The sequence below is a fragment of the Podarcis tiliguerta genome (assembly GCF_965153285.1).
Source record: "Podarcis tiliguerta genome assembly, chromosome: 12".
In the NCBI taxonomy this organism is placed as follows: domain Eukaryota; kingdom Metazoa; phylum Chordata; class Lepidosauria; order Squamata; family Lacertidae; genus Podarcis; species Podarcis tiliguerta.
The window spans coordinates 25,064,835-25,072,325 of NC_139545.1; the positions used below are offsets into that span (position 1 = coordinate 25,064,835).

At 43.9% G+C, this 7,491-nt stretch overlaps 1 long non-coding RNA gene across 1 annotated transcript; it reads right to left on the reverse strand.

Annotated features, from left to right (window-relative positions):
* Window positions 1-1,472: 1,472 nt before the first annotated feature.
* On the reverse strand, window positions 1,473-6,945 carry LOC310660497. The gene is made up of 3 exons (XR_014503438.1): window positions 6,844-6,945; window positions 5,066-5,129; window positions 1,473-1,695 (listed from the first exon to the last, which is right to left on the reverse strand). It is a non-coding gene; the product is annotated as an uncharacterized lncRNA (long non-coding RNA).
* Window positions 6,946-7,491: the final 546 nt, after the last annotated feature.

The window sequence follows — 7,491 nt, forward strand, 5'->3', positions numbered from 1 at the left end:
TCCCTGGGAGGGGGCAGAGGGGGTGTCAACATCTTAGCTCATGCCTCTCATACAGCTGCTGATCCTTGCAACCTGTGATTTACTTGTCGTACCATTCTAATCTGAAATTCAAAGCAAAACCAGAGTCACGAGTTCCAGACCCTCATCTGACAGGGAGAGTTAAGACAACTGGCAATAGTGTCAGGCAACTGTTGCCTTCATGCCTCCTTGTGATCTTCCGCTAGGTGTCTGGTTGACCACTGTGTGGCAAAGGACAAAGGACTAGATGGAGCTTTGGACTAATCCAGCAGGGCGGTTGTTATGTACTGAGTTGACTAGGATTCAGAATGCAGCAGTCTGATTGGTCCTAGAACAATAGGATTCAAAATGCAGCAGTTTGATTGGTCCTAGAACAATAGGATTCAGAATGCAGCAGTCTGATTAGTCCTAAAACAATAGAATTCAGAATGCAGCAGTCTGATTAGTCCTAGAACAATAGGATTCAGAATGCAGCAGTCTGATTGGTCCTAGAAAAATAGAACCCAGAATGCAGCAGTCTGATTGGTCCACAGGAGCCACCCAATCCAGCTCCAGGTGGAAGTGAATCTGCAACCTGATTGGCCTACAGGAGAATCCTGGAATTAGCCAATCACGTGGGGCCCATTGTGTAAATAATGTATATAAAGCAGACATTCTGGGGGAACTTCCATTCCTCCTCACCACTATGAGCTGAATAAAGAGCATGAAAAACACTCTCGACTCCGAGCATATTTCAGTGGTTCAGCACATGCTCCAGAAGCTTCAATAGAAATGTACTACCAAGAACTCTACTTACACAGCCAAAACATGAGATAAAATTCACCCTGCAGGGAAGCATTCTGCCGCAGCTACAGAGAATCCATCTTACACTCTTGGCCTTTCTTTTATTCCGTGGTTTTTGATATCCTCATGTGTTCATTTTTGTTTGCCTATTCATAAGTGGCTGGCAAAACAACAGTGTGACTGTCGCTTGCTGCATATATCAAATGGCGGCTTTGTGGAGTTCAGACTCTGATCCCTCTTCTGAAATGCTAGACTCTTGGGTCCTCCATTAGATGGTATGATTGAATTTCAGAACACTCAGTGTTATCCTTTGATTTCTGCTTGGGATCAAGTATTTACCTGCGCGGCACAGTGTCTGCATTAGCTTATTGCCTTGAGCAGCAGGCAGGCAAACAAAGGAGAGAAAACGGAGACTGCCGCTATGGATTGCACTTGTGGCTCACTTTAACATTCAAGGGATAAATAATCCAGAATGCCTGTGAACAAAGCAAGCCAAACTTCTGGCCTGCAATGCTGGAGGGGGTTTGGATGCAGTAGAGAGGTTTCACACCCAGACTTGCCAAACTCTGGGAGACGGGAACCCCTGTTGAAGTTAGTGAAATTTCATCTAAGAAGCTCAAATCGTATATGTGACTGACACCCTTCTCTGGAAATTAAACCAATGTCAATACTTTAACATTCAAAAACTTTACTTGCAGAAAATTAGTTATAAATTCATTAAAACAGAATATTTACAGTCACATGCTTCTCCAAGCATGGGCTTCTTCTAACTTCCAAACAAACTGTATTTTCCTCCCTTTCCAGAGCTCAGTACTCAGCCTTCTGTATCTCAGGCCATGCCTTGCAACTTCTATGAGAGATTTCCACTTTTACCTTTTCCTTCTGCTTTTCTGTCTTTCAAGCAAAGAAGAAGCACTCAAACATTCTATTCAACTTAGCAGTATTCACAGTGGATTCTAAAACACAGTCATCTTGCCTGACATTAAATGGAGTCTCTCATTCACTAGATACCTCCCATGTGACTACTAGAGAACTCTCTAGAATTCAGTTACCAACCAATCAAATTTAAACACATAGTCATGCATAAACGTATTTATAATCTCAGTCAATTAAATTACAGTGGTACCTTGGTTCTCGAATGGCTTAGTTGACGAACAAATCAGCTCCTGGAGGCCGAAAGCCCAGAAATAAGTGTTCCAGTTTTCGAACTTTTTTGGAAGCTGAATGTCTGACGCAACTTCCACTTCAGCGCAGTAAGCTCTTGCAGCCAATCAGAAGCAGCACCTTAGTTTTCGAATGGTTTTGGGAGTCGAACAGACTTATGGAATGGATTAAGTTTGAGAACCAATGTTCTACTGTACTATACTTAACAACCCCCACAGAGAGCCCCAATACACCTGCCAAACCAGATACAAGTTACTGCTGGTGGTAACCCATGCAACTGGCTGTTTTGGAGGTGGAGATTGAAGGTGGCAGGAGCTGAAGCAGCACAGAATCTGCTGGGTCTTAGACTGGCTCTTCTACCAATATGTGAGGGCAACAGTTGTTTGTGACAAGCCAGAAGTGGGGATTGAAGAGCAAATCAAGACAAAAAGCTAAATCAGGATTGAGGAGCAGGCTCACTACCCAGGAGTGGCTCTCTCAGCAAATTCACTCCATATAAACTGTCTTGCAAGCTTTTCCTTAATAGACTCCTGCTATGCAAGAGTTATGGAACTCTGCTGATGAAGTCAAAATAATTTAAATTCTCTTGCTTGGAGATGAATGTGCATAGTGAGGCTGCATAATTGCTTCCAAAAGAATTAGAAAATATACTCCCTAAGCTCTTACTTCTGGGAGAGATAATTCTAAGAATTCCTGTAATATATGCTTTCAACTGTGGCACTGAAGATGAAAGACTTCCGTTGTAAGAGTTTTCTCTGAATCTGTTTGTTTTTTTTTAATTATGATTTAGCGCTGCTCTCTGCTATTTTGCAAGGAGCTGGAAACTCAACTCATATCTTTGTTGTTATATAACATATTACAAGGAGATGTAATACAAGTGGGGTGAGGGAATAGCCCCACATCACAGAGGCCCCAGGATGCAGGAATAAGGCAATGGGAGGTGACGGAAGTCAGTGGGAATGTCAGGGGATGAAGAGAAACAAGACATGGGTAAGGGAGTTGAGAATGAACTGAACCAAAAAAGCAAATACATAGTGGCATTTCACTATGACACAATTATGTTCTGAATATTTGGTACTAATCTTTTTTATTTGAATTCCATCACTTGACAAACATCACATCACAGCAAGATGGACTTGTGCTCTTGATTCAACACAAAAGGTTGCTATATTGGTGCAGTGATGGCCTGGGACTCGGGCTCGGACTCGGAGGAGTCTTGGTCCACACCAGATCCTCTGCCTCAGGCGGCATCTGAACCAAGTCTGGGGCCTGATTCTGAAGAGCCCCAGTCTGCACAGGTTCCCCTGCAACAAACACCAGCTGGGCCAAGTCAGGAGCCTGAGCCTGCCCTGGCTCCATATGCTGGGATTACCTCATTGACCTGTGCTGGGCAATCACATGCAGCTGCTCCACTACCAGTTGGTTCAGGAGAGGCTGAGGCGGCCTCTGGGTCTAGTAACTCACCGACATCTCCCGAGCTGCAGAGACTCAGGTCTGAGAGAAGGAGAGACCTGAGTACTCGCAGGGGGAGTGCTCACCTTCGGGCGAGACAGGGAGGTGAGTCGCCGGGGAATCAGGACCGGCCGTTACCCCGCCAGAGATAAAAGGCTGCCGGATGCCACCCCAGGTTGTGGGAGCAACATTGCTGCTTGCTGGAACCTGCCTGTTACCCTGTTCCTGTCCTAGCCTGGATTCCTGCCTTCGCCCTGTTGGACTGACTCCTCATGGAATCCTTGGATCCTACTGAGTCCTGTCTTTACTATTCTGATCCCAGGTATTTTGTTGTTGTTGTTGTTGTTGTTTAGTCGTGTCCGACTCTTCGTGACCCCATGGACCAGAGCACGCCAGGCACTCCTGTCTTCCACTGCCTCCCACAGTTTGGTCAAAGTCATGTTGGTAGCTTTGAGAACACTGTCCAACCATCTCGTCCTCTGTCGTCCCCTTCTCTTTGTGCCCTCCATCTTTCCCAACATCAGGGTCTTTTCCAGGAAGTCTTCTCTTCTCATGAGGTGGCCAAAGTATTGGAGCCTCAGCTTCAGGATCTGTCCTTCCAGTGAGCACTCAGGGCTGATTTCCTTAAGAATGGAGAGGTTTGATCTTCCTGCAGTCCATGGGACTCTCAAGAGTCTCCTCCAGCACCATAATTCAAAAGCATCAATTCTTCGGCGATCAGCCTTCTTTATGGTCCAGCTCTCACTTCCATACATCACTACTGGGAAAACCATGGCTTTAACAATATGGACCTTTGTCAGCAAGGTGATGTCTCTGCTTTTTAAGATGCTGTCTAAGTTTGTCATTGTTTTTCTCCTAAGTAGCAGGCGTCTTTTAATTTCGTGACTGCTGTCACCATCTGCAGTGAACATGGAACCCAAGAAAGTAAAATCTCTCACTGCCTCCATTTCTTCCCCTTCTATTTGCCAGGAGGTGATGGGCCCAGTGACCATGATCTTAGTTTTTTTGATATTGAGCTTCAGACCATATTTTGCCCCCCAGGTATAGGGTGGTATATAAATTCAATAAATAACAACAATAATAATTGCTGTTATGGAATATTAGTGTAGCCTAATAAGTCTTAAAAATTGCCAAATAACGTGATCTGCTCCTCAAGCCAATAGTCAACCAAATAAATTTGCCTTTTCACCACTTTTCTCAGTTTCTCCAATGCCCTAGTCTAGCCACCAGAGGGAAATCTTCCTCTCTCTTTTTCATTAAATTCAGACACAATATAAACAGATCGGTCAACCAGATTTTCAAAGTGGATGTCTTGACACAACTGATAACTGATATTCATTCAGTCTGTCACAACAGTAAAATAAAACTGATGTTTCATATGGTGTCCAAGGTGATAAGCGTCAGAACACTGTCATGAAGCACAGAAGACATGCAATGTTCTATAAAATACTATTGTTAGTTCAAACCTTGGGGAGGAGAAAGCATTATTTGCAAAATTTGATGCCCTCAAAGAGCACCTGTGTTCATTTTCATCTGTATATAAGAACATTACACATACACACACACACACACACGGTAGATTATCTCTGGATCCCTAGGGATGGGTTCTGGCGACTACTTAAAATTTTGCAAATGGCATTAGACTTACCTTCCATTGGTTTGCGAGGACAAAGTAGATGGTCACAACCAAAGTGTTAGGTTCTGATTCTGTGCTGGATTATGTACAAAGATTGGCAGAAAATATTAGTTTCAACTACTGTTTTTGTTTAAATATGCTGTCAGTCCTGTTATGCAGAAGAGTGGACAGACCTGCTTCTGGCGGTAGTTTCATGGGGAACAAGTGACGGCAAGAACTGGTGAACAGTGGTACCTTGGGTTACATACGCTGCAGGTTACATACGCTTCAGGTTACAGACTCCGCTAACCCAGAAATAGTACCTCGGGTTAAGAACTTTGCTTCAGGATGAGAACAGAACTCGTGCTCCAGCGGCGCGGCAGCAGCAGGAGGCCCCATTAGCTAAAGTGGCGCTTCAGGTTAAGAACAGTTTCAGGTTAAGAATGGACGTCTGGAACGAATTAAGTACTTAACCCGAGGTACCACTGTATGAACAACACCTTCCTGTATCATACAAAGTGTTAGCCCTAGATGAATAGCATTTCAGCTCTGCTTCAGGCAGCAAAAAAACTTATGTTGGCACTGAAAGTGCTTTTTCCCATAGGGAAATATGACCAGTTCTGAAGATGTGCCATGATCCACAGATCTCTTGGATACCAAAGGACACTGTATGCTTTTAGTAACACACACAGGACTTTGGTGACCCTAGTCATAGCTGCTTCAATGTGGCACTCCGAAGGCTTCTGTTGCTCACAGAACCTCTCCTCCCTCTCTCTCACAAATGGGATCATCTTAATAGATGGTCCTGGTTGCCGGCAGGCCCTCAAACTGGCTCCACCCACCCCACCCTGGTGTGGGTGGAGCTATCACCCTTATGCCGGGGTGGCACCACAATCACCCAGGGCTATTGCCCAATCGTTTTGAAGGGTGATTGTGGGGGAAAGTATAAAAGCGGCGTGCGACGTGTGCCAAGCACCTGCTTTGCATGGCCGAACAACCCCAAAACAGCAATTTAACATGAATTTTACTATCTAACAAGACCATTGATCCATAAAATGAAAGCAATAATCAATGTACTGTACTATAAAATAAATAAGACAATAGTGTAAATGATAAGAATTAAAATTATACTTTTTTCTTACCTGCACTGATGATAGTCATTGTTTGGGGGGGGGGGCTTTTATCCATTTCCGCAGTCACACAATCAGTCAATCAATCAATTAATCAGTAGCTGAACTTGGTTCCACACAGACATACACAAAATTAACCAAAAAAGTCTCAAAAACAAAAACGCAAAATAAATAGCAAAAACGAAAGCGCCAAACTTAATCCGTTCCGGAAGTCCATTTGATTTCCGAAATGTTCGAAAACCCAGGCACAACTTCTGATTGGTACAGGCGCCCCAGAAACAATAGTTGACAACCACATTGGACATTCAGCTCCCAAAAAACATTCGAAAACCAGAACACTTACTCCCTGGTTTTTTGGCGTTTGGGAACCAAGGCGTTTGAGAACCAAGGTACCACTGTATATGAAAGCTTAATAACTGTATAACTTATTTACTTGGAGGTAAGTTGAAAAAGAAAACTTGGTTTATTATTATGTACAATGCGTTAGTAGTACTTAATGGTTTTGCTACTCCTTAAAGAAGATAGCTAGAGGCCTGCTCTAGTACCTCTCTGTGTATGATAACCTCCTTAGCCAATTACTCTCCAACTCCAATCACACACACACACCCTGCCAGTTAACTCATAGGCTTATCTGGAGGGCATTCCTAGAAGTGTGGCTCAGGATTCATTGCTCTAGGGTACCTTTCCATTCCAGCTTTACTGCCATCTAAAGTCTTCACTCTGGTCAGCTTCTACTTTTTGTTAATCTGACCTCAGTTTCCCCCAAGACTGCTACCAGAGTCTTCCAAGCCTCTCTCACAATCCACCTTAGTTCTCATCTCAAATCATTTCAGCATCCAGCAAAAGTTCGCCATTTTCTTCAGTTTGCTTTGGGCTCCATCTCTCGGCTTCCTTTTGGCTTTCGAGGTTTCTTTGCCCATTCTCTTCACTGTCCACCGACGACTGTTCAACTGACCCCTCAAACAGTGCTGATCCCAGCTTTATATTCCCCTCAGCTGGGACCTCCAGCCAATCAATTTGTATCTGATGGAATTCCAAATTCCAAACCTTTGTTGGCCTACAATTATGGACCAATAGCTTGGGATGGAATGTCCACCAAATGACCAACTAGACTGACCGTTTTTGGGTGCTGTGTATGAAAGGCCAAACCAAGCCATCACCTTAGCAACAGTGAACAACTGTGACAGTTTAACTGCCAAGTGGCAGGCCTCATATACCCTATATCTGTAGAAGATGATTCCTCTTCCCACAGCTAACGGCTTACATTCCAGTCTCTGTTTAAAGCCATCACAAGGTTCATAGCAATACAAATGTACCTTACAAAAAATA